This window comes from Arachis stenosperma, chromosome 3 (assembly GCF_014773155.1).
Source record: "Arachis stenosperma cultivar V10309 chromosome 3, arast.V10309.gnm1.PFL2, whole genome shotgun sequence".
Taxonomy (NCBI): Eukaryota; Viridiplantae; Streptophyta; class Magnoliopsida; order Fabales; family Fabaceae; genus Arachis; species Arachis stenosperma.
Window position 1 is genome coordinate 141469906 of NC_080379.1, and position 26707 is coordinate 141496612.

Below are 26707 nucleotides of genomic sequence, written 5' to 3' on the forward strand. Positions count from 1 at the left end.
TTTAAGCTACTAGTTCCCTATAAATAGGACCTTTTACTATTGTATTTGACATCTGGGTAGCTATCTTTAGTCTTATGCTATCTTAGATCATTGGGAGGCTGGTCTCACGGCCATGCCTAGACCTTGTTCTTATGTATTTTCAACGGTGGAGTTTCTACACACCATAGATTAAGGTGTGGAGCTCTGCTGTACCTCGAGTATTAATGCAATTACTATTGTTCTTCTATTCAATTCAGCTTGTTCTTGTTCCAAGATATTCATTCGCACTCAAGAACTTGATGAATGTGATGATTATGTGACGCTCATCATCATTCTCACTTATGAACGCGTGACTGACAATCACCTCCGTTCTACAAGCAAACAAGGCTCTAATGTTTATCTCTTGGGTTCTTTAATCAGAATCTTCGTGGTATAAGCTAGAATTGATGGCGGCATTCAAGAGAATCCGGAAGGTCTAAACCTTGTCTGTGGTATTCTGAGTAGGATTCAATGATTGAATGACTGTGACGAGCTTCAAACTCGCGATTGTGGGGCGTTAGTGACAGACGCAAAAGAATCACTGGATTCTATTCCGACATGATCGAGAACCGACAGCTGGATAGCCATGCCGTGACAGGGTGCGTTGAACATTTCCACTGAGAGGACGGGATTATAGCCATTGACAACGGTGATGCCCAACATACAGCTTGCGATGGAAAGGAGTAAGAAGGATTGGATGAAGACAGTAGGAAAGCAGAGAGACGGAAGGGACAAAGCATCTCCATTCGCTTATCTGAAGTTCTCACCAATGAATTACATAAGTATCTCTATCTTTATCTTTATGTTTTATTCATACATCATCCATAACCACTTGAGTCTGCCTGACTAAGATTTACAAGGTGACCATAGCTTGCTTCATACCAACAATCTCCGTGGGATCGACCCTTACTCGCGTAAGGTTTATTACTTGGACGACCCAGTATACTTGCTGGTTAGTTGTGCGAAGTTGTGTTTATGCCATGGTATTGAGCACCAAGTCTTTGGGGCCATTACTAGGGATTATTTGAGTTGTGAAAAGTAGTGATCACAATTTCGTGCACCAAGTTTTTGGCGCCGTTGTCGGGGATTGTTTCGTGTATGGACAACTGACGGTTCATCTTGTTGCTTAGATTAGGCATTTTTCTTCAGAGTTCTTTAAGAATGAATTCTAGAGTTTCATGATGATCTATTGAAATCTGGCTGGCTGTGAAGCCATGTCTAATCTTATTGGACCGAGGTTTCAACTTATCATCACAAGAGCTTGTTGATTTCTATCAATCTTGCTGTTGGAGCAATGATCTGCTAAGGCTTGGCTGGCCATTGGCCATGTCTAGTGTTTTGGACCGAAGCTTTATTTGAAAGCTTGGCTGGTTGTGAAGCCATGTCTAATTCCTAGACCGAAGTCTTAGACTAGCATTGTAATGATTCCTGGAATTCTCATTAAGAATTTTGATACCTTTATTTTCTTTTCCACTTAATTTTCGAAAAATCCAAAAAAATTACAAAATCATAAAAACCAAAAAAAAATATTTTATGTTTCTTGTTTGAGTCCAGTGTCTCATCTTAAGTTTGTTGTCTTGCATGCATTGTTTATATGATCTTGGGTCTATTTTCAAGTCAATAATACAGGGAACTGAAGATTCAGTACATGCAGCAGAGGAATTACACAGAAAAAGCTGGGCGTTCAAAACGCCCAGTGAAGAAGGGCAGACTGGCGTTTAAACGCCAGCCAGGGTGCCTGGCTGGGTGTTTAACGCCCAAAAGGGTAGTGCTTTGGGCGTTAAACGCCAGAATGACCATTCTGGGCGTTTAACGCCAGGATGGCACAAGAGGGAAGATTCTGTTTTTAATGCAAATTTTTTTCAAGTTTTCAAAATTTTTTCAAAATCAAATCTTTTTTAAATCATATCTTCTTCAAAATAATTTTCAATCATATCTTTTGATTTCTAATTTCAAAATCTTTTTCAAAAAAATCACTTGATTTCTTTTCCACTTTTAGTTTTTGAAAATCAATTACTATTTTTCAAAATGTTTTTAAATCTTTTACTTAGTTTTCGAAAAACTCTTCCTCTCTTCTCACATCCTTCTATTTATGGAGTAACACTCCTCCTCAATGCACAATTCGAACTCTATCTCACTAAGTTCGAATTCTTCTACCTCTTTCTTCTATTTTTCTATTCCTCTGACACCTCAAGGAATCTCTATACTGTGACATAGAGGATTCCACATTTTCTTGTTCTCTTCTCTTTCATATGAGCAGGAACAAAGATAAAGACATTCTTGTTGAAGCTGGCCCTGAACCTAAAAGGACCTTGAAGCGAAAGCTAAGAGAAGCTAAAGCACAACTCTCTGTAGAGGACCTAACAGAATTCTTCAAAGAAGAAGAACCCATGGCAGCCGAAAACAACAACAATGCCAACAATGCAAGGAAGGTGCTGGGTGACTTTACTGCACCTACTCCCGACTTCTATGGGAGAAGCATCTCTATCCCTGCCATTGGAGCAAACAACTTTGAGCTTAAGCCTCAATTAGTTTCTCTAATGCAACGGAATTGCAAGTTCCATGGACTTCCATTGGAAGATCCTCATCAGTTTTTAGCTGAGTTCTTGCAAATCTGTGACACTGTCAAGACTAATGGGGTTGACCCTGAGGTCTACAGACTTATGCCATTCCCTTTTGCTGTAAGAGACAGAGCTAGAATATGGTTGGTCTTACAACCTAAAGACAGCCTGAACTCTTGGGAAAAGCTAGTCAATGCCTTCTTGGCAAAGTTCTTTCCACCTCAAAAATTGAGTAAGCTTAGAGTGGAAGTCCAAACCTTCAGACAGAAGGAAGGAGAATCCCTCTATGAAGCTTGGGAAAGATACAAGCAATTGATCAGAAAATGCCCCTCTGACATGCTTTCTGAATGGAGCATCATAGGTATTTTCTATGATGGTCTCTCTGAACTATCCAAGATGTCTCTGGATAGCTCTGCTGGAGGATCTCTTCATCTGAAGAAGACGCCTACAGAAGCTCAAGAGCTCATTGAAATGGTTGCAAATAACCAATTCATGTACACTTCTGAAAGGAATCCTGTGAATAATGGGACAAATCAGAAGAAAGGAGTTCTTGAGATTGATACTCTGAATGCCATATTGGCTCAGAACAAGATATTGACTCAGCAAGTCAATTTGATTTCTCAAAGTCTGTCTGGAATGCAAGCTGCACCGGGCAGCACTAAGGACGCTTCATCTGAAGAAGAAGCTTATGATCCTGAGAACCCTTCAATGGAAGAGGTGAATTACATGGGAGAACCCTATGGAAACACCTATAATTCTTCATGGAAAAATCATCCAAATTTCTCATGGAAGGATCAACAGAGACCTCAACAAGGTTTCAACAACAATAATGGTGGAAGAAACATGTTTAGCAATGGCAAGCCTTTTCCATCATCTTCTCAGCAACAGACAGAGAATTCTAAGCAGAACCACTCTGACTTAGCAACCATGGTCTCTGATCTAATCAAAACCACTCAAAGTTTCATGACTGAAACAAGGTCCTCCATTAGGAATTTGGAGGCACAAGTGGGACAGCTGAGTAAGAAAATTACTGAACTCCCTCCTAGTACTCTTCCAAGCAATACAGAAGAAAATCCAAAAGGAGAATGCAATGCCATCAACATGGCCGAACTTGGAGAAGAGGAAGAGGCAGTGAACGCCACTGAGGAAGACCTCAATGGATGTCCACTAACCTCCAATGAGTTCCCTAATGAGGAACCATGGGAATCTGAGGCTCACACTGAGACCATAGAGATTCTATTGGATTTACTTCTGCCATTCATGAGCTCTGATGAGTATTCTTCCTCTGAAGAGGATGAGTATGTCACTGAAGAGCAAGTTGCTAAATACCTTGGAGCAATCATGAAGCTAAATGACAAGTTATTTGGTAATGAGACTTGGGAGGATGAACCCCCTTTGCTCACCAAAGAACTGGATGACTTGTCTAGGCAGAAATTACCTCAAAAGAGACAAGATCCTGGGAAGTTTTCAATACCTTGTACCATAGGCACCATGACCTTCAAGAAGGCTCTGTGTGACTTAGGGTCAAGTGTAAACCTCATGCCTCTCTCTGTGATGGAGAAGCTAGGGATCTTTGAGGTACAAGCTGCAAGAATCTCACTAGAGATGGCAGACAATTCAAAGAAACAAGCTTATGGACTTGTAGAGGATGTTCTGGTAAAGGTTGAAGACCATTACATCCCTGCTGATTTCATAGTCCTAGAGACTGGGAAGTGCATGGATGAATCCATCATCCTTGGCAGACCCTTCCTAGCCACAGCAAAGGCTGTGATTAATGTGGACAGAGGAGAAGTGATCATTCAAGTGAATGAAAAATCCTTTGTGTTTAAGGCTCAAGGATATCCCTCTATCACCATAGAGAGGAAGCATGAAGAGCTTCTTTCAAAACAGAGTCAAACAGAGCCCCCACAGTCAAACTCTAAGTTTGGTGTTGGGAGGCCACAACCAAATTCTATGTTTGGTGTTGAACCCCCACATTCAAACTCCAAGTTTGGTGTTGGGAGGTTCCAACATTGCTCTGAGTATCTGTGAGGCTCCATGAGAGCCCTCTGTCAAGCTACTGACATTAAAGAAGCGCTTGTTGGGAGGCAACCCAATGTTATATTTTATCTATTTTCCTTTGTTATTTTATGTTTTCTGTAGGTTGATGATCATGAGAAGTCACAAAATCAATTGAAAAAGCAAAAACAGAATGAAAAATAGAAAGAAAAATAGCACACCCTGGAGGAGAACTCGCTGGCGTTTAAATGCCAGTGAAGTTAGCAAATGGGCGTTTAACGCCCAGTCTGGCACCATTCTGGGCGTTTAACACCAGAAAGGGGCACCAGACTGGCGTTAAACGCCAGAAAAGGGCAAGAAGCTGGCGTTAAACGCCAGAAATGGGCACCAGCCCGGCGTTTAACGCCAGAATTGGCACATAGAGCAATTTTGCTCGCCATTTGGTGCAGGGTTCAATTTTCCTTGACACCTCAGGATCTGTGGAGCCCACAGGATCCCCATCTACCCCACCACCCTCTCTCTTCTTCTTCACCCATTCACCAATCACCTCAACACATCTTCTTCAAAAACCCTTCACCTATCAAACCCCATCTTTCTCTTCACCACTCACATCCATCCTTCATAAAACCCCACCTACCTCACCATTCAAATTCAAACCACTTTCCCTCCCACACCCACCCTTACATGACCGAACCTTACCCCCCTCTCCACCCCTATATAAACCCATCCTCCCTCCTTCATTTTCACACATCCTAAACACTACTTCTCCCCCTTTGGCCGAACCACAAAGCCATCTCCCTCTCCTCTATTTCTTCTTCTTCTACTCTCTTCTTTCTTCTTTTACTCGAGGACGAGCAAACCTTTTAAGTTTGGTGTGGTAAAAGCATTGCTTTTTGTTTTTCCATAACCATTTATGGCACCTAAGGCCGGAGAAACCTCTAAAAAGAGGAAAGGGAAGGCAAAAGCTTTCACCTCCGAGTCATGGGAGATGGAGAGATTCATCTCAAGGGTGCATCAAGACCACTTCTATGAAGTTGTGGCCATGAAGAAGGTGATCCCCGAGATCCCTTTCAAACTTAAAAAGGGTCAACTTTGATCAAAGATTGGACCAAGTCCTCATAAACAATTGTGAAGAGGGCGCTCAATGGAAGAGAAACTCAAGAGGGAAGCCGGTTCAACTGAGAAGGCATGACCTCAAGCCCATCACTAAGAAAAGGATGGAGCAAGCATGAGGAAATTCCTCATCATGAAATCCCTGAGATGCCTCAAGGGATGCACTTTCCTCCACAAAACTATTGGGAGCAAATCAACACCTCCCTAGGAGAATTGAGTTCCAACATGGGACAACTAAGGGTGGAGTACCAAGAACATTCCATCCTCCTCCATGAAATTAGAGAAGATCAAAGAATCATGAGAGAGGAGCAACAAAGGCAAGGAAGAGACATTGAGGAGCTCAAGCACTCCATAAGATCTTCAAGAGGAAGAACAAGCCGCCATCACTAAGGTGGACCCGTTCTTTAATCTCCTTGTTCTTTACTTTCTTGTTTTTTTCGAATTTTCATGCTTATGTTTGTCTATGTTTGTGTCTTATGATCATTAGTGTCTTAGTGTCTATGCCTTAAAGTTATGAATGTCCTATGAATCCATCACCTCTCTTAAATAAAAAATGTTCTTAATTGAAAAAGAGAAGAATTGCATGACTTTCAGATTTTATAACAGATTAATTATTTTGATGTGGTGGCAATACTTTTGTTTTCTGAATGTATGCTTGAACAGTGCATATGTCTTTTGAATTTGTTGTTCATGAATGTTAAAATTGTTGGCTCTTGAAAGAATGATGAAAAAGGAGACATGTTACTGAGGATCTGAAAAATCATAAAAATGATTCTTGAAGCAAGAAAAAGCAGTGAATACAAAAAAAAAGAGAAAAAAGGGGAGAAAAACGAAAAAAAAGAAAGAGAAAAAGAAAGAAAAAGAAAGAAATAAAGTTGTGATCCAAGGCAAAAAGAGTGTGCTTAAGAACCCTGGACACCTCTAATCGGGGACTCTAGCAAAGCTGAGTCACAATCTGAAAAGGTTCACCCAATTATGTGTCTGTGGCATGTATGTATCCGGTGGTAATACTGGAAGATAGAGTGCATTGGGCCACGGCCAAGACTCATAAAGTAGCTGTGTTCAAGAATCATCATACTTAACTAGGAGAATCAATAACACTATCTGGATTCTGAGTTCCTATAGAAGCCAATCATTCTGAATTTCAAAGGATAAAGTGAGATGCCAAAACTGTTCAGAGGCAAAAAGCTAAAGCCCCGCTCATCTAATTAATACTGATCTTCATAGATGTTTTTGGAATTCATTGCATATTCTCTTCTTTTTATCTTATTTGATTTTCAGTTGCTTGGGGACAAGCAACAATTTAAGTTTGGTGTTGTGATGAGCGGATAATTTGTACGCTTTTTGGCATTGTTTTTAGTATGTTTTTAGTATATTTTAGTTAGTTTTTAGTATATTTTTATTATTTTTTAGTTAAAATTCACTTTTCTGGACTTTACTATGAGTTTGTGTGTTTTTCTGTGATTTCAGGTATTTTCTGGCTGAAATTGAGGGACCTGAGCAAAAATCGGATTCAGACACTGAAAAGGACTGCAGATGCTGTTGGATTCTGACCTTCCTGCACTCAAAGTGGATTTTCTGGAGATACAGAAGCCCAATTGGCGCGCTCTCAATGGCGTTGGAAAGTAGACATCCTGGGCTTTCCAGCATTATATGATATTTCATACTTTGCCCAAGATTTGATGGCCCAAACCAGCGTTCAAAGTCACCTTCAGAATTCCCAGCGTTAAACGCCGGAACTGGCACAAGAATGGGAGTTAAACGCCCAAACTGGCACAAAAGCTGGCGTTTAACTCCAAGAAGAGTCTCTACACGAAAATGCTTCAATGCTCAGCCCAAGCACACACCAAGTGGGCCCGGAAGTGGATTTTTATGTCATTTACTCATCTTTGTAATTCTTAAGCTACTAGTTCCCTATAAATAGGACCTTTTACTATTGTATTTGACATCTGGGTAGCTATCTTTAGTCTTATGCTATCTTAGATCATTGGGAGGCTGGTCTCACGGCCATGCCTAGACCTTGTTCTTATGTATTTTCAACGGTGGAGTTTCTACACCCCATAGATTAAGGTGTGGAGCTCTGCTGTACCTCGAGTATTAATGCAATTACTATTGTTCTTCTATTCAATTCAGCTTGTTCTTGTTCCAAGATATTCATTCACACTCAAGAACTTGATGAATGTGATGATTATGTGACGCTCATCATCATTCTCACTTATGAACGCGTGACTGACAACCACCTCCGTTCTACAAGCAAACAAGGCTCTAATGTTTATCTCTTGGGTTCTTTAATCGGAATCTTCGTGGTATAAGCTAGAATTGATGGCGGCATTCAAGAGAATCCGGAAGGTCTAAACCTTGTCTATGGTATTCTGAGTAGGATTCAATGATTGAATGACTGTGACGAGCTTCAAACTCGCGATTGTGGGGCGTTAGTGACAGACGCAAAAGAATCACTGGATTCTATTCCGACATGATCGAGAACCGACAGCTGGATAGCCGTGCCGTGACAGGGTGCGTTGAACATTTCCACTGAGAGGACGGGATTGTAGCCATTGACAACGGTGATGCCCAACATACAGCTTGCCATGGAAAGGAGTAAGAAGGATTGGATGAAGACAGTAGGAAAGTAGAGAGACGGAAGGGACAAAGCATCTCCATTCGCTTATCTGAAGTTCTCACCAATGAATTACATAAGTATATCTATCTTTATCTTTATGTTTTATTCATACATCATCCATAACCACTTGAGTCTGCCTGACTAAGATTTACAAGGTGACCATAGCTTGCTTCATACCAACAATCTCCGTGGGATCGACCCTTACTCGCGTAAGGTTTATTACTTGGACGACCCAGTACACTTGCTGGCTAGTTGTGCGAAGTTGTGTTTATGCCATGGTATTGAGCACCAAGTCTTTGGGGCCATTACTAGGGATTATTTGAGTTGTGAAAAGTAGTGATCACAATTTCGTGCATCATTAACCAAAGCTCAGCTTCCCAAGTGTTGTCCCAACTTGGAAGGGGAACCTAGCCTGATTCAGAAACCCCAAGTGTTATCCAAACTTGGCACGGGAAATCCGCATATTCAATTTACTACCAAGTGCTATCCCAATTTGGCAAGAGAAACTAAACCTTAATTCACAGAAACTAAATTTCACAGAAAGAATTCATTTGGCTTTTTAATGCATCTGTATTGCCTCTTCTCTCATGACTTTTTCAACTCACATATTTAGCCTTTTCTCAATACAAAAGATGACATAAAACAACCATAACAATGAAAAACAGAAATGAAGCACTAGTAGAAGAAAAAGAATTCAGCTCGGTTGAGAGGATATGATGCTCTGAATTTTTGCTCTCTTTTTCTTGTATTCAAATGTTGAGGTGAGGCCTCTTATATATCTTCAGCTTGCATTCCAATTTGCCTCTTCTATTTCCTTGTCTCAGCTACCCGTTGGAGCTATCTCTGAGGACATGCAGTCCTTGTTCCATTCTGCTCCACTATCACTACTTGTCGAGGAATTACTCCACCACCTCTGTTGTCCTTTGATTTGCTTTCTTCCTTGGCATGGATTCCTTTTTATCTTCTGCTCCATTACCCCTGCTGTCCGAGGAGCTACACCACTACTTTTGCTATTCTTGCAAGTTTGTGTTTTGCTCTCCCACATTCTGAATTGTGCTTTTGTTGATGTCCTTGTAATGAGAGTGACCCCAGTTGTCCTTGTTTTTATCTTGGTGTTACAGCTGTCCCATATTGTTGACAGATGTCCTCCCTTTTCCACTAGCATTCGGAGCTCTCTCTCTAGGCTCATGTCCTGACTTGTTGCTTAATTAGCAAGTATTAGAGTTAAGTGTTAAAGCTGTAATTCATTAAGTTGCTAAAGCAACACTAGTTTGGGCTGAAGTAATCATACAAGTGGGCCTGTAACAGTTAGCACACACATTACACCAACTTGGGCTTTTACCCCAAATTATATTTGTCATCAAATATATAAAACCCAAAATCAAACTAAGCTCAACAATCTCCCCCTTGATGACAAACATGATAAAAGAGGATAATTGAATTTAAAATTAATTTAAATGAGTTGAGAGCACTTCTCTTTAATGACATTTGAAATGTGTAGTGCTCCCCCTTAATGTTAGCATTTCTCCCCTTTAATCATGGCTTACTTTTGAAATGGAGATATCTTAAAGAAACCAATAAGACCAATACCAAAGCAATACAATACAACAATAATAGTACAAAACATATGATCATTTAACACAAGTACCATCACACAAAAGATGTAGCAGTAGATTAACAAAGAACGCATAATGCCTATCATGCAAAGTTGATTTTAAAAGATAACAACATAGCATAATCATTAAACATCAATGATCTCTTTTCTTTTCTTTTCTTTTCTTTTTTCCCCCTTTTGTCATCAAGGAGGAAAAAACTAGAAAACCTGTATAAAAGTGTTAGAGTTACCGCAGTAGCAACCATAAGTAGCAGTCAAAATGAAGTAAGTAAACTGTTTATAGCTATCCAACACAAGCAAAATAAAACAAGTCTAAGAAAGTTACTAAATGAAATTAGAGAAAAGTTGAAAGTGTGTAGATCAAAGATGAAATAATTTAGGCATCAGAGATAGAGTTGGTCGAGACTTCATCATCCTCATTTTTCAGAGATAATGGAATCAACTTCAATGTCTTTAGCAAAGTTCTGGAGGATGTGAATGCGGCCTTTGGTGTTCTTGAAAGCAGATTCAGCCATACAGTTAGCCTTTTTTTCTAGTCCCAAAATTAATAAGAAGATCAAACAAGTTCATAAACTCTTGAAACATATCTTTCACAATTCCAGTTGAAGTTCTGATCTTGGAAGAATTAGATTCAGGAACCATTATAGAACACAAGTCAGATTCAGAATGTGAAGAGTTGGGTAAAGAAATGGAGAGAAGTGTGTGTGAGACGGTACATGAAGTGGTGACTTGATATAAACCTAAAGTAGTGCAATGGTATCAGCTTGAAATTGAGTTGAAAAATGAAAATTTTGAAAAATATTGAATTTTACAACTGGATCCAAATTAACCTTGTTTCATAAAATGAAAAAAATAATTATTGAAAACAAAAATATAAGTCCAAGTTAAAATGAAAAACAATTGTTTTAAAATCCAAGGCCAAAGTAGGCCCAACACTTTTAGATACAAGTAGCCCATCTGAGAGTAGACAAGCAAATACCCTAAGCCCACCAAATCTGATAAACCTCTAACGAGTCCAAATAGCAACAAATCAAATTAATGAAGCCACTCATCATCTGTCAAAAATAGTCTCATATCGACCTGTGAAATAAAAACCACCGAAGCATAACATTAGCAAGATTTAAGAACAATAGATGAATCAATAATGCCCAATGCAATGTGCAACTTGCAGAATCTCTCTTCAATAAGAGGTTTAGTGAAAATATCAACTAGTTGATCTTCTGATTTCACAAACTGAATATCTAAATTTCCATTTTGCACATGCTCTCTTATAAAATGAAATCTAACTTCAATATGCTTTGATTTTGAGTGCATAACAGGATTTTTTGAAATATTGATAGGACTCATATTGTCACAAAATAATGGAATATTAGATACTTGCAGTTTATAATCAGCTAACTGTGTTTTCAACCATAATAATTGAGAGCAACAAGAAGAGGCAGCAATATACTCAGCTTTGGTAGTGGATAGTGCCACTGTTGCTTGCTTCTTGCTTGACCATACATTGAGAGATTTGCCAAGGAAGAAACACATGCCACTTGTGCTTCTTCTATCAATTCTGTCCCCAGCAAAATATGTATCACAATAACCCACTAATTGAAAAGAATCAGTTTTGGGATACCATAAACCATAATTAGTGGTACCAAGCACATATCAAATGATCCTCTTGACTGATGAGAGATGAGATTCCTTAGGCTTTGATTGAAATCTTGAGCACACACCAACACTTTGAATGATATCAAGCCTTGAAGAGGTTAGATACATCAAAGAACCAATCATCCCTCTGTAACGTGTCTTATCAACATCTCTAGCTTGTTCATCCTTGTCAAGCTTGATGTTAGGATGTATGGAGGTTCCCATTGGCTTGGCACATTCTAGCCCAAACTTCTTAACAAGTTCTTTAGCATATTTTTCTTGATGAACAAAGATGGCTTCAGCCGTTTGCTTGATTTGCAAGCCTAAGAAGAACGTTAATTCTTGTATCATGCTCATATGAAATTCACTTGTCATTAGCTTAGCAAAATCTGCACACAAAGCCTCATCAGCTGAACTAAAAATGATATCATCAACACAAACTTGCATAAGAATAAAATGATCATTGTAATTCTTAATAAGCATAGTGGTGTCAGTGGCTCCTCTTTGAAAATTATTTTTCAATAAAAATGAGCTAATCCTCTCATACCAAGCTCTAGGAGCTTGTCTTAAACCATATAAGGCTTTAGCTAATTTGAAAACATAGTTAGAAAAGGTTTTGTTTTCAAACCCAGGAGGTTGAGCCACATAGACCTCTCTATCTATGATACCATTGAGGAATGCACACTTTACGTTCATTTGGAAGAGCTTGAAGCCGCAATGAGCTGCATATGCTAAGAGCAATCTAATGGCTTCCATTCGAGCTACAGGTGCAAAACATTCATCGAAGTCAATCCCTTCCTCTTGATCATAGTCTTGAGCAACCAATCTTGCTTTGTTTCGGACAATGGTTCTATCTTTACCCAACTTATTCTGAAAATCTATTTCGTACCAGTGATTTTCTTTCTAATTGAGTGAGGCACTAAGGTCCAGACTTGATTCTTCTCAAACTGCTGCAATTCCTCCTCCATAGCTAATACCCAAGATGGATTAGCAAGAGCTTCTTAGATATTTTGAGGTTCAATCTTTGATATAAGAGCTAAGTTGTTGGATTAAGCTCTTTTCAAAGATGATCTAGTGGATATTCCTTTGAAGGGATCGCCTATAATGAATTCTTCAGGATAGTTTTTCAAAAATCTCCTTCTTGTCTGGGTAGAGAATTCTGTTTCCTCTTGATCCACACTTGCTTCTGCATCAGGATTTTCTGCTGCGACAGGAGATAATTCTAAATTGTCTCCTGTAGAATTGAGATTTTCACTGCTAGCTGGTGCAGTTTCTTGAGAACTTGAATTTTGAGGATCAGACTTAGTGATCTTGGTTAGTTCAGCTTCAAAACCTGGACTATCATCAATACAAACACTAGGATCAGAGTTAGACTCACAGAATGTGACATGTATGGTCTCCTCAACAATTTTGGAGCTCTTATTATATACTCTATAAGCCTTGCTATTAGTGGAATAACCAAGAAAGATGCTTCATGTGTTTTAGGATTGAATTTTCCCGAATTTTCTTTGATATTCAGTATAAAACACTTACAACCAAACACACGAAAGTAATTAAGGTTAGGTGGATGTCATTTCCAAAGTTCATAAGGAGTTTTCTTCAAAAACTTTCTTATGAGGGTTTGATTTAAAACATAACAAACTGTATTCACAGCTTCAGCCCATAAAAATTTGGGAACCTCATATTCACACAACATAGCTCTATCCATTTCTTGTAAACTTCTATTTTTTCTTTTCACAACACCATTTTATTGCGGTGTTCTAGGACATGAGAAGTTGTGTGATATGCCTAGTTCATCACAAAAAGATTCAAAGTGTTGATTTTCAAATTCTTTGCCATGATCACTTCTAATTGAAATAATTTTTAAACTCTTTTCATTTTGAATCTTCTTGCTAAATTTTTCAAAAACAGAAAAAGCTTCATGTTTATGAGCTAGAAAGAACACCCAACCAAACCTAGTGCAGTCATCCACAATAACCATGCCATAACTTTTTCTTCGAAGACTTTGAGTCCTAATTGGTCCAAACAGATCAAGATGCAACAACTCCAATGGTTTCTTAGTAGAGACATCTTCCTTGGGTTTAAAAGAGGTTTTTGTTTGTTTACCCATTTAACAAGCATCACAAGTGATATCCTTATCAAATTTAATATTAGGAAGACCTCTTACTAAGCCCTTTTTAATAAGCTTAGAGATTTGGAACATGCTAGCATGTCCTAATCTCTTATGCCACATCTATTTTTCAGATTCCATTGAAGAGAAATAAGTCACATTTTGAACTTTAAGATCATTTAGTGTGAGCCATAAACATTGTCACTTCTTTTTGCAACAAATAGAACAGCCCATGTTTTCTCATTTATGACCCTACAATCTAGTTTTCTAAAGGTTATAGCATCTCCAAGGTCACACAATTGACTTATGCTCAATAGATTATGCTTTAACCCATCTACCAAAAAGACACTATTAATGCAAGTAGAAAAATCTTTGCCAACCTTACCAATGACAATTATTTTATCTTTACCATTATCTCTGAAAGTGATAAATCCTCCACCATTCTTGTTGAGTTTAATAAAGAAAGTATCCTTTCTGATCATATGCCTTGAACATCCACTATCAAGATACCACATGTCCAATTTCTTCTTGGATGTAAGGCAAACCTGGATGTTCTTTAACTAACCTTAGGTATCCAAATCCATTTGGATCCTTTCATGTGAAATCTTCTTAGTTGCCCAAGAGCATTAAAATCATGAACAACTTTATATAATTTATTATCATTACCAAAAGACCTTAGAAAGATGAAGCATTGTTGAGGATCATGACCTTTTCTATTACCCTTGTAACAATGGTTCTTGCTAACTGATTTTTGAAGTTTGCTAAAAAATTTTGGTTTGAAAATCTTGGAAGAGGAGGCTTCAGATTTTTAACCTTTTATTTGAAAACAGCCTTACTTTCCTCTTTATATCTGATGGGCGAAATTGTGATCACTACAACTCAAATAATCCCTAGTAATGGCTCCAAAGACTTGGTGCTCAATACCATGGCATAAACACAACTTCGCACAACTAACCAGCAAGTGCACTGGGTCGTCCAAGTAATACCTTACGTGAGTAAGGGTCGATCCCACGGAGATTGTTGCTATGAAGCAAGCTATGGTCACCTTGTAGATCTCAGTCAGGCAGACTCAAATGGGTATAGTGATAAACTAATAAAGCATAAAGATAAAGATAGAGATACTTATGTATATCATTGGTGAGAGCTTCAGATAAGCATATGAAGATGCCTTCCCTTCCGTCTCTCTGCTTTCCTACTGTCTTCATCCAATCCTTCTTACTCCTTTCCATGGCAAGCTTATGCAAGGGTTTCACCGTTGTCAGTGGCTACCTCCCATCCTCTCAGTGAAAATGTTCCTATGCTCTGTCACAGCATATGGCTAATCAGCTGTCGGTTCTCGGTCAGGCCGGAATAGAATCCATCGATCCTTTTGCGTCTGTCACTAACGCCCCGCCTGCTAGGAGTTTGAAGCACGTCACAGTCATTCAATCATTGAATCCTACTCAGAATACCACAGACAAGGTTAGACCTTCCGGATTCTCTTGAATGCCGCCATCAGTTCTCGCCTATACCACGAAGACTCTGATCTCACGGAATGGCTGGCTCGTTTGTCAGGCGAGCACTCGGTTGTCAGGCGATCAACCATGCATCGTGTATCAGGAATCCAAGAGATAAACACTAGAGCCTCGTATGCTTGTAGAACAAGAGTGGTTGTCAGTCACTTTGTTCATGAGTGAGAATGATGATGAGTGTCACGGATCATCACATTCATCAAGTTGAAGAACAAGTGATATCTTGGACAAAGAACAAGCGGAATTGAATAGAAGAACAATAGTAATTGCATTAATACTCGAGGTACAGCAGAGCTCCACACCTTAATCTATGGTGTGTAGAAACTCCACCGTTGAAAATACATAAGAACAGGGTCTAGACATGGCCGTGAGGCCAGCCTCCCAATGATCTAAGAACTAGATGTCCAAAGATGATCTAGAGATCTAAAGTGATCAAAAGATATGAAAATACAATAGTAAAAGGTCCTACTTATAGAAAACTAGTAGCCTAAGGTGTACATAGATGAGTAAATGACATAAAAATCCACTTCCGGGCCCACTTGGTGTGTGCTTGGGCTGAGCAATGAAGTATTTTCGTGTAGAGACTCTTCTTGGAGTTAAACGCCAGCTTTTATGCCAGTTTGGGCGTTTAACTCCCATTTTGGTGCCAGTTCCGGCGTTTAACGCTGGAAATTCTGTAGGTGACTTTGAACGCCGGTTTGGGCCATCAAATCTTGGGCAAAATATGGACTATCATATATTGCTGGAAAGCCCAGGATGTCTACTTTCCAACGCCGTTGAGAGCGCGCCAATTGGGCTTCTGTAGCTCAAGAAAATCCACTTCGAGTGCAGGGAGGTCAGAATCCAACAGCATCTGCAGTCCTTTTCAGTCTCTGGATCAGATTTTTGCTCAGATCCCTCAATTTCAGCCAGAAAATACCTGAAATCACAGAAAAACACACAAACTCATAGTAAAGTCCAGAAAAGTGAATTTTAACTAAAAACTAATAAAAATATAGTAAAAACTAACTAAAAGATATCAAAAACATACTAAAAACAATGCCAAAAAAGGTACAAATTATCCGCACATCACAACACCAAACTTAAATTGTTGCTTGTCCCCAAGCAACTGAAGATCAAATAAGATAAAAAGAAGAGAATATGCAATGAACTCCAAAAACATCTATGAAGATCAGTATTAATTAGATGAGCGGGGCTTTTAGCTTTTTGCCTCTGAACAGTTTTGGCATCTCACTTTATCCTTTGGAACTCAGAATGATTGGCTTCTTTAGGAACTCAGAATCCAGATAGTGTTATTAATTCTCCTAGTTAAGTATGATGATTCTTGAACACAGCTACTTATTGAGTCTTGGCTGTGGCCCAAAGCACTCTGTCTTCCAGTATTACCACCGGATACATACATGCCACAGACACATAATTGGGTGAACCTTTTCAGATTGTGACTCAGCTTTGCTAAAGTCCCCAATTAGAGGTGTCCAGGGTTCTTAAGCACACTCTTATTGCCTTGGATCACAACTTTATTTCTTTCTTTTTCTTTCTTTCTTCTTTTTTTTCGGTTTTTTTTTCGCTTGCTTCCCTTTTTTTTTTGTATTCACTGCTTTTTCTTGCTTCAAGAATCATTTCTATGATTTTTCAGATCCTCAGTAACATGTCTCCTTTTTCATCATTCTTTCAAGAGCCAACATTCATGAACCACAAATTCAAAAGACATATGCACTGTTTAAGCATACATTCAGAAAACAAAAGTGTTGCCACCACATCAAAATAATTAAACTGTTATAAAATTCAAAATTCATGCAATTCTTTTCTTTTTCAATTAAGAACATTTGTTTATTTAAGAAAGGTGATGGATTCATAGGACATTCATAACTTTAAGGCATAGACACTAAGATACTAATGATCACAAGACACAAACATGGACAAACATAAAGCACAATTTTCGAAAAAACAGAAGAATAACGAACAAGGAGATTAAAGAACGGGTCCACCTTAGTGATGGCGGCTTGTTCTTCCTCTTGAAGGTCTTATGGAGTGCTTGAGCTCCTCAATGTCTCTTCCTTGTCTTTGTTGCTCCTCTCTCATGATTCTTTGATCTTCTCTAATTTCATGGAGGAGAATGGAGTGTTCTTGGTGCTCCACCCTTTTCTTGGTAATGGGCTTATCCTCATCAATGGGGATGTCTCCCTCTATGTCAACTCCAACTGAATAACAGAGGTGACAGATGAGGTGAGGAAAGGCTAACCTTGCCAAGGTAGAGGACTTGTCCGCCACCTTGTAGAGTTCTTGGGCTATAACCTCATGAACTTCCACTTCTTTTCCAATCATGATGCTATGGATCATGATGGCTCGGTCTAGAGTAACTTCGGACCGGTTGCTAGTGGGAATGATTGAGCGTTGGATAAACTCCAACCATCCTCTAGCCACGGGTTTGAGGTCATGCCTTCTCAATTGAACTGGCTTGCCTCTTGAATCTCTCTTCCATTGTGCGCCCTCTTCACATATGACTGTGAGGACTTGGTCCAACCTTTGATCGAAGTTGACCCTTCTTGTGTAAGGATGTTCATCTCCTTGCATCATAGGCAAGTTGAATGCTAACCTTACATTTTCCGGACTAAAATCCAAGTATTTCCCCCGAACCATTGTAGGATAATTCTTTGGATCCGGGTTCACACTTTGATCATGGTTCTTGGTGATCCATGCATTGGCATAGAACTCTTGAACCATCAAGATTCCGACTTGTTGAATGGGGTTGGTAAGAACTTCCCAACCTCTTCTTCGGATCTCATGGCGGATCTCCGGATATTCACCCTTTTTGAGTAAAAAGGGGACTTCGGGGATCACCTTCTTCAAGGCCACAACTTCATAGAAGTGGTCTTGATGCACCCTTGAGATGAATCTATCCATCTCCCATGACTCGGAGGTGGAAGCTTTTGCCTTCCCTTTCCTCTTTCTAGAGGTTTCTCCGGCCTTGGATGCCATAAATGGTTATGGAAAAACGAAAAAGCAACGCTTTTACCACACCAAACTTAAAATGTTTGCTCGTCCTCGAGCAAAAGAAGAAAGAAGAGAGTAGAAGAAGAAGAAATGAGGAAGAAGGGAATGGCTTTGTGTTCGGCCAAAGAGGGGGAGAAGTGGTGTTTAGGTTGTGTAAAAATGAAGGAGTGAAGAAGGGTTTATATAGGAGAGGGGGGCTCATGGTTCGGTCATGTGTGGGTGGGTTTGGGAGGGAAAGTGGTTTGAATTTGAAGGGTGAGGTAGGTGGGGTTTTATGAAGGATGGATGTGAGTGGTGAAGAGAAAGATGGGATTTGATAGGTGAAGGGTTTTTGGGGAAGAGGTGTTGAGGTGATTGGTGAATGGGTGAAGAAGAGAGAGAGAGTGGTGGGGTTGGTGGGGATCCTGTGGGGTCCACAGATCCTGTGGTGTCAAGGAAAAGTCATCCCTGCACCAAATGGCATTCAAAATCCCGTTTTGAGCCATTTCTGGCGTTAAACGCCGGGCTGGTGCCCATTCCTGGCGTTTAACGCCAGGTTCTTGCCCTTTTCTGGCGTTTAACGCCAGTCTGGTGCCCCTTTCTGGCGTTAAACGCCCAGAATGGTGCCAGACTGGGCGTTAAACGCCCAACTGCTAACCTTACTGGCGTTTAAACGCCAGCAACATCTTCCTCCAGGGTGTGCTATTTTTCTTCCTGTTTTTCATTCTGTTTTTGCTTTTTCAATTAATTTTGTGACTTCTTATGATCATCAACCTACAAAAAACATAAAATAACAAAAGGGAAATAGATAAAATATAACATTGGGTTGCCTCCCAACAAGCGCTTCTTTAATGTCAGTAGCTTGACAGAGGGCTCTCATGGAGCCTCACAGATATTCAGAGCAATGTTGGAACCTCCCAACACCAAACTTAGAGTTTGAATGTGGGGGTTCAACACCAAACTTAGAGTTTGGTTGTGGCCTCTCAACACCAAACTTAGAGTTTGACTGTGGGGGCTCTGTTTGTCTCTAATTTGAGAGAAGCTCTTCATGCTTCCTCTCCATGGTGACAGAGGGATATCCTTGAGCCTTAAACACAAAGGATTCTTCATTCACTTGAATGATCAGTTCACCTCCATCAACATCAATCACAGTCTTTGCTGTGGCTAGGAAGGGTCTGCCAAGGATGATGTTTTCATCCATGCACTTCCCAGTCTCTAGGACTATGAAATCAGTAGGGATGTAATGGTCTTTAATCTTCACCAAAACATTCTCTACAAGTCTATAAGCTTGTTTTCTTGAATTGTCTGCCATCTCTAGTGAGATTCTTGCAGCTTGTACCTCAAAGATCCCTAGCTTCTCCATTACAGAGAGAGGCATGAGGTTTACACTTGACCCTAAGTCACACAGAGCCTTCTTGAAGGTCATGGTGCCTATGGTACAAGGTATGGAAAACTTCCCAGGATCTTGTCTCTTTTGAGGTAATTTCTGCCTAGACAAGTTATCCAGTTCTTTGGTGAGCAAAGGAGGTTTATTCTCCCAAGTCTCATTTCCAAATAACTTGTCATTTAGCTTCATGATTGCTCCAAGGTATTTAGCAACTTGCTCTTCAGTGACATACTCATCCTCTTCAGAGGATGAATACTCATCAGAGCTCATGAATGGCAAAAGTAAGTCCAATGGAATCTCTATGGTCTCATTTTGAGCCTCAGATTCCCATGGTTCCTCGTTGAGGAACTCATTGGAGGTCAGTGCACGCCCATTGAGGTCTTCTTCAGTGGTGTTCACTGCTTCTTCCTCCTCTCCAAATTCAGCCATGTTGATGGCCTTGCACTCTCCTTTTGGATTTTCTTCTGTATTGCTTGGGAGAGTACTAGGAGGGAGTTCAGTAACTTTCTTGCTCAGCTGTCCCACTTGTGCCTCCAAATTCCTAATGGAGGACCTTGTTTCAGTCATGAAACTTTGAGTGGTTTTGGTTAGATCAGAGACCATGGTTGCTAAGTCAGAGGGGTTCTGTTTAGCATTCTCTGTCTGTTGCTGAGAAGATGATGGAAAAGGTTTGCCATTGCTAAACCTGTTTCTTCCACCATTATTGTTGTTGAAACCTTGTTGAGGTCTCTGTTGATCCTTCCATGAGAAATTTGGGTGATTTCTCCATGAAGAATTATAGGTGTTTCCGTAGGGTTCTCCTAGGTAATTCACCTCTTCCATTGAAGGGTTCTCAGGATCATAAGCTTCTTCTTCAGATGAAGCATCCTTAGTACTGCTTGGTGCATTTTGCATTCCAGACAGACTTTGAGAAATCAAATTGACTTGTTGAGTCAATATTTTATTCTGAGCCAAAATGGCGTTCAGAGTGTCAATCTCAAGAACTCCTTTCTTCTGATTAGTCCCATTGTTCACAGGATTCCTTCAGAAGTGTACATGAATTGGTTGTTTGCAACCATTTCAATTAGCTCTTGAGCCTCTGTAGGCGTCTTCTTCAGATGAAGAGATCCTCCAGCAGAGCTATCCAAAGACATCTTGGACAGTTCAGAGAGACCATCATAGAAAATACCTATGATGCTCCATTCAGAAAGCATGTCTGAGGGACACTTTCTGATTAATTGTTTGTATCTTTCCCAAGCTTCATAGAGGGATTCTCCATCCTTCTGTCTGAAGGTTTGGACTTCCACTCTAAGCTTACTCAATTTTTGAGGTGGAAAGAACTTTGCCAAGAAGGCATTGACTAGCTTTTCCCAAGAGTCCAGGCTTTCTTTAGGTTGAGAGTCCAACCATGTTCTAGCTCTGTCTCTTACAGCAAAAGGGAATAGCATCAGTCTGTAGACCTCAGGGTCAACCCCATTAGTCTTGACTATGTCACAGATTTGCAAGAATTCAGCTAAAAACTGATGAGGATCTTCCAATGGAAGTCCATGGAACTTGCAATTCTGTTGCATTAGAGAAACTAATTAAGGCTTAAGCTCAAAGTTGTTTGCTCCAATGGCAGGGATAGAGATGCTTCTCTCATAGAAGTCGGGAGTAGGTGCAGTAAAGTCACCCAGCACCTTCCTTGCATTGTTGGCATTGTTGTTGTTTTCGGCTGCCATGGGTTCTTCTTCTTTGAAGAATTCGGTCAGGTCCTCAACAGAGAGTTGTGCCTTAGTTTCTCTTAGCTTTTGCTTCAAGGTCCTTTCAGGTTCAGGGTCAGCTTCAACAAGAATGCCTTTGTCTTTGTTCCTGCTCATATGAAAGAGAAGAGAACAAGAAAATATGGAATCCTCTATGTCACAGTATAGAGATTCCTTGAGGTGTCAGAGGAAAAGAAAAATGGAAGACAGAGGTAGAAAATTCGAACTTATCAAAGAAGATGGAGTTTGAATTTTGCATTAAGGGATAGTGTTAGTCCATAAATAGAAGGATGTGAGAAGGAGGGAAGTAATTTTCGAAAATTAAGTAAAAGATTTTAAAATATTTTGAAAAACACTGATTAATTTTCGAAAATAAAAGTGGGGAAGAAATCAAGTGATTTTTGAAAAAGATTTTGAAATTAGAAATCAAAAAGATTTGATTGAAAACTATTTTGAAAAAGATGTGGTTAAGAAGATATGATTGGTTTTAAAAAGATGTGATTGAAAAGATATGATTTGAAAGCAATTTTAAAAAGATTTGATTTTAAAAATTAATGACTTGCCTAACAAGAAAAGATATGATTCAAACATTAAACCTTCCTCAACAGAAAAGGCAACATACTTGAAATGTTCAATCAAATGATTAATTGTTAGTAAGTATCTTTGAAAAAGGAAAGAGATTGATTTTGAAAACATTTGATTGAAAAGATTTGATTTGAAAAAGATTTGATTTTGAAAAACTTTGAAAACTAAAAAAAAATTGATTTGAAAAACAAAATCTTCCCCCTTGTGCCATCCTGGCGTTAAACGCCCAGAATGGTATCCATTCTGGCGTTTAACGCCCAAAATGCTACCTTTTTGGGCGTTAAACGCCCAACCAGGTACCCTGGCTGGCGTTTAAACGCCAGTCTGTCCTTCTTCACTGGGCGTTTTGAACGCCCAGCTTTTTCTGTGTAATTCCTCTGCTGCATGTTCTGAATCTTCAATTCCCTGTACTATTGACTTGAAAATTGAACCAAGATCACATAAACAATGCAAGACACCAAACTTAAGATTAGACTCTAGACTCAAAAAACATAAAATATTTTTTGTTTTTTATGATTTTGTAAATTTTTTTGTGCTTCTTTTTCGAAAATTATGTGAAAATTAGAAAATAAAGGTTTCAGAATTCTCAATTTGGATTCCAGGAATCAGTGCAATGCTAGTCTAAGACTCCGGTCCAGGAATTAGACATGGCTTTACAGCCAGCCAAGCTTTCAAAGAAAGCTTCGGTCCAAAACACTAGACATGGCCAATGGCCAGCCAAGCCTTAGCAGATCATTGCTCCAATAGCAAGATTGATAGAGATCAACAAGCTATTGTGATGATCAGTTGAAACCTCGGTCCAATAAGATTAAACATGGCTTCTCAGCCAGCCAGATTTCAACAGATCATCATGAAACTCTAGAATTCATTTTTAAGAATTCTGAAAAAAAAAATACCTAATCTAAGCAACAAGATGAACCGTCAGTTGTCCATACACAAACAATCCCCGGCAACGGCGCCAAAAACTTGGTACACGAAATTGTGATCACTACAACTCAAATAATCCCTAGTAATGGCTCCAAAGACTTGGTGCTCAATACCATGGCATAAACACAACTTCGCACAACTAACCAGCAAGTGCACTGGGTCGTCCAAGTAATACCTTACGTGAGTAAGGGTCGATCCCACGGAGATTGTTGCTATGAAGCAAGCTATGGTCACCTTGTAGATCTCAGTCAGGCAGACTCAAATGGGTATAGTGATAAACGAATAAAGCATAAAGATAAAGATAGAGATACTTATGTATATCATTGGTGAGAGCTTCAGATAAGCGTATGAAGATGCCTTCCCTTCCGTCTCTCTGCTTTCCTACTGTCTTCATCCAATCCTTCTTACTCCTTTCCATGGCAAGCTTATGCAAGGGTTTCACCGTTGTCAGTGGCTACCTCCCATCCTCTCAGTGAAAATGTTCCTATGCTCTGTCACAGCATATGGCTAATCAGCTGTCGGTTCTCGGTCAGGCCGGAATAGAATCCATCGATCCTTTTGCGTCTGTCACTAACGCCCCGCCTGCTAGGAGTTTGAAGCACGTCACAGTCATTCAATCATTGAATCCTACTCAGAATACCACAGACAAGGTTAGACCTTCCGGATTCTCTTGAATGCCGCCATCAGTTCTCACCTATACCACGAAGACTCTGATCTCACGGAATGGCTGGCTCGTTTGTCAGGCGAGCACTCGGTTGTCAGGCGATCAACCATGCATCGTGTATCAGGAATCCAAGAGATAAACACTAGAGCCTCGTATGCTTGTAGAACAAGAGTGGTTGTCAGTCACTTTGTTCATGAGTGAGAATGATGATGAGTGTCACGAATCATCACATTCATCAAGTTGAAGAACAAGTGATATCTTGGACAAAGAACAAGCGGAATTGAATAGAAGAACAATAGTAATTGCATTAATACTCGAGGTACAGCAGAGCTCCACACCTTAATCTATGGTGTGTAGAAACTCCACCGTTGAAAATACATAAGAACAGGGTCTAGACATGGCCGTGAGGCCAGCCTCCCAATGATCTAAGAACTAGATGTCCAAAGATGATCTAGAGATCTAAAGTGATCAAAAGATATGAAAATACAATAGTAAAAGGTCCTACTTATAGAAAACTAGTAGCCTAAGGTGTACATAGATGAGTAAATGACATAAAAATCCACTTCCGGGCCCACTTGGTGTGTGCTTGGGCTGAGCAATGAAGCATTTTCGTGTAGAGACTCTTCTTGGAGTTAAACGCCAGCTTTTATGCCAGTTTGGGCGTTTAACTCCCATTTTGGTGCCAGTTCCGGCGTTTAACGCTGGAAATTCTGTAGGTGACTTTGAACGCCGGTTTGAGCCATCAAATCTTGGGCAAAGTATGAACTATCATATATTGCTGGAAAGCCCAGGATGTCTACTTTTCAACGCCGTTGAGAGCGCGCCAATTGGGCTTCTGTAGCTCCAGAAAATCCACTTCGAGTGCAGGGAGGTCAGAATCCAACAGCATCTGTAGTCCTTTTCAGTCTCTGGATCAGATTTTTGCTCAGATCCCTCAATTTCAGCCAGAAAATACCTGAAATCACAGAAAAACACACAAACTCATAGTAAAGTCCAGAAAAGTGAATTTTAACTAAAAACTAATAAAAATATAGTAAAAACTAACTAAAAGATACCAAAAACATACTAAAAATAATGCCAAAAAAGGTACAAATTATCCGCACATCAATATCTAAGTCCAGATTTTTCAGAACCATATCTTTGATAAGAAAGCAATTTGTCAAGATTTTGGGAACCTTGAACAAATTTTGCTAATTTTTTTTTCAGGTTTTTTATTTGTTCATTCAGCTTTTTGTTTTCAGCAATCAAATCAGTAGAGAAAGTGACCGTATGCTTGAGTTTGAATTTGTTTAATTCTGCTCTTAAAACACTATTTTCTTCTTTTAAAGAATTTTCATTACAAGCTTTGGTTGCCTTAACCTTTTCCAATAGAAAATCATTTTTAGCTCTCAATGCCTCATTATCTTTCTTGCGTTTAACAAACTTATCAAAGAGTTTCTTAGAATTCACAGTAATATTTTTGATAATGTAGTGCAATTCATCAATAGATAGGTCAGAGAGATCTACCTCATCTTCATCTTTGTCTTGAGACATGTGAGTAGTTTCATAAGCCAGTAGTTTGCCTCTTAGCTCATCATAGGTGATTTTGATCAAATCATTACTTTCGAAGATGGCTGTGCTTTTTACTTCCCTCTTCTTTGTAAGACTCCTTGTTGAGCGGATAATTTATACGCTTTTTGGCATTATTTTTAGTATGTTTTAGTTAGTTTTTATTATATTTTTATTAGTTTTTAGTTAAAATTCACTTTTCTGGACTTTACTATGAGTTTGTGTGTTTTTCTGTGATTTCAGGTATTTTCTGGCTGAAATTGAGGGACCTGAGCAAAAATCTGATTCAGAGGCTGAAAAGGATTGTAGATGTTGTTGGATTCTGACTTCCCTGCACTCGAAGTGGATTTTCTGGAGCTACAGAAACCCAATTGGCGCGCTCTTAACTGCGTTGGAAAGTAGACATCTTGGGCTTTCCAGCAATGTATAATGGTCCATACTTTGCCCGAGATTTGATGGCCCAAACAGGCGTTCCAAATCAGCTCAAAACTGCCCGGCGTTAAACGCCAGAACTGGCACAAGAATGGGAGTTAAACGCCCAAACTGGCACAAAAGCTGGCGTTTAACTCCAAGAAAAGTCTCTACACATATAAGCTTTAATGCTCAGCCCAAGCACACACCAAGTGGGCCCGGAAGTGGATTTTTATGTCATTTACTCATCTTTGTAAACTCTAGGCTACTAGTTCTCTACAAATAGGACCTTTTGCTATTGTATTTTCATCTTTGAATCTTTGGATCATTTTAGATCTTTTGATCATCTTTGGACGCCTAGTTCTTAGATCATTGGGAGGCTGGCCATTCGGCCATGCCTAAACCTTGTTCTTATGTATTTTCAACGGTGGAGTTTCTACACACCATAGATTAAGGTGTGGAGCTCTGCTGTACCTCGAGTATTAATGCAATTACTATTGTTCTTCTATTCAATTCAGCTTATTCTTGTTCTAAGATATTCATTCGCACCCAAGAACATGATGAATGTGATGATTATGTGACACTCATCATCATTCTCACTTATGAACGCGTGCCTGACAACCACTCCCGTTCTACAAGCAAACAAGGCTTGAATGTTTATCTCTTGGATTCCTTAATCAGAATCTTCGTGGTATAAGCTAGAATTGATGGCGGCATTCAAGAGAATCCGGAAGGTCTAAACCTTGTCTATGGTATTCTGAGTAGGATTCAATGATTGAATGACTGTGACGAGCTTCAAACTCCTGAAGGCTGGGCGTTAGTGACAGACGCAAAAGAATCACTGGATTCTATTCCAACCTGATTGAGAACCAATAGATGATTAGCCGTGTTGTGACAGAGCGTGTTGAACATGTTCACTGAGAGGATGGGACTGTAGCCACTGACAATGGTGATGCCCAACATACAGCTTGCCATGAAAAGGAGTAAGAAGGATTGGATGAAGACAGTAGGAAAGCAGAGAGACGGAAGGGACAAAGCATCTCCATACGCTTATCTGAAATTCTCACCAATGAATTACATAAGTATCTCTATCTTTATGCTTTATTCATAAATCATCCATAACCATTTGAATCTGCCTGACTGAGATTTACAAGGTGACCATAGCTTGCTTCATACCAACAATTACCGTGGGATCGACCCTTACTCGCATAAGGTTTATTACTTGGACGACCCAGTGCACTTGCTGGTTAGTTGTGCGAAGTTGTGATAAAGAGTTGAGATTGCAATTGAGCGTACCATGTTGATGGCGC

General features: G+C 39.6%; 2 non-coding genes across 2 annotated transcripts; one reads left to right on the forward strand and one right to left on the reverse strand.

Moving 5' to 3' along the window:
• Positions 1 to 2813: 2813 nt before the first annotated feature.
• Positions 2814 to 2921, reverse strand: LOC130971078 (small nucleolar RNA R71). The gene has a single exon (XR_009082312.1). It is a non-coding gene; the product is annotated as a small nucleolar RNA R71 (small nucleolar RNA).
• A 17807-nt stretch (positions 2922 to 20728) lies between these two features.
• Positions 20729 to 20836, forward strand: LOC130972221 (small nucleolar RNA R71). The gene has a single exon (XR_009083414.1). It is a non-coding gene; the product is annotated as a small nucleolar RNA R71 (small nucleolar RNA).
• Positions 20837 to 26707: the final 5871 nt, after the last annotated feature.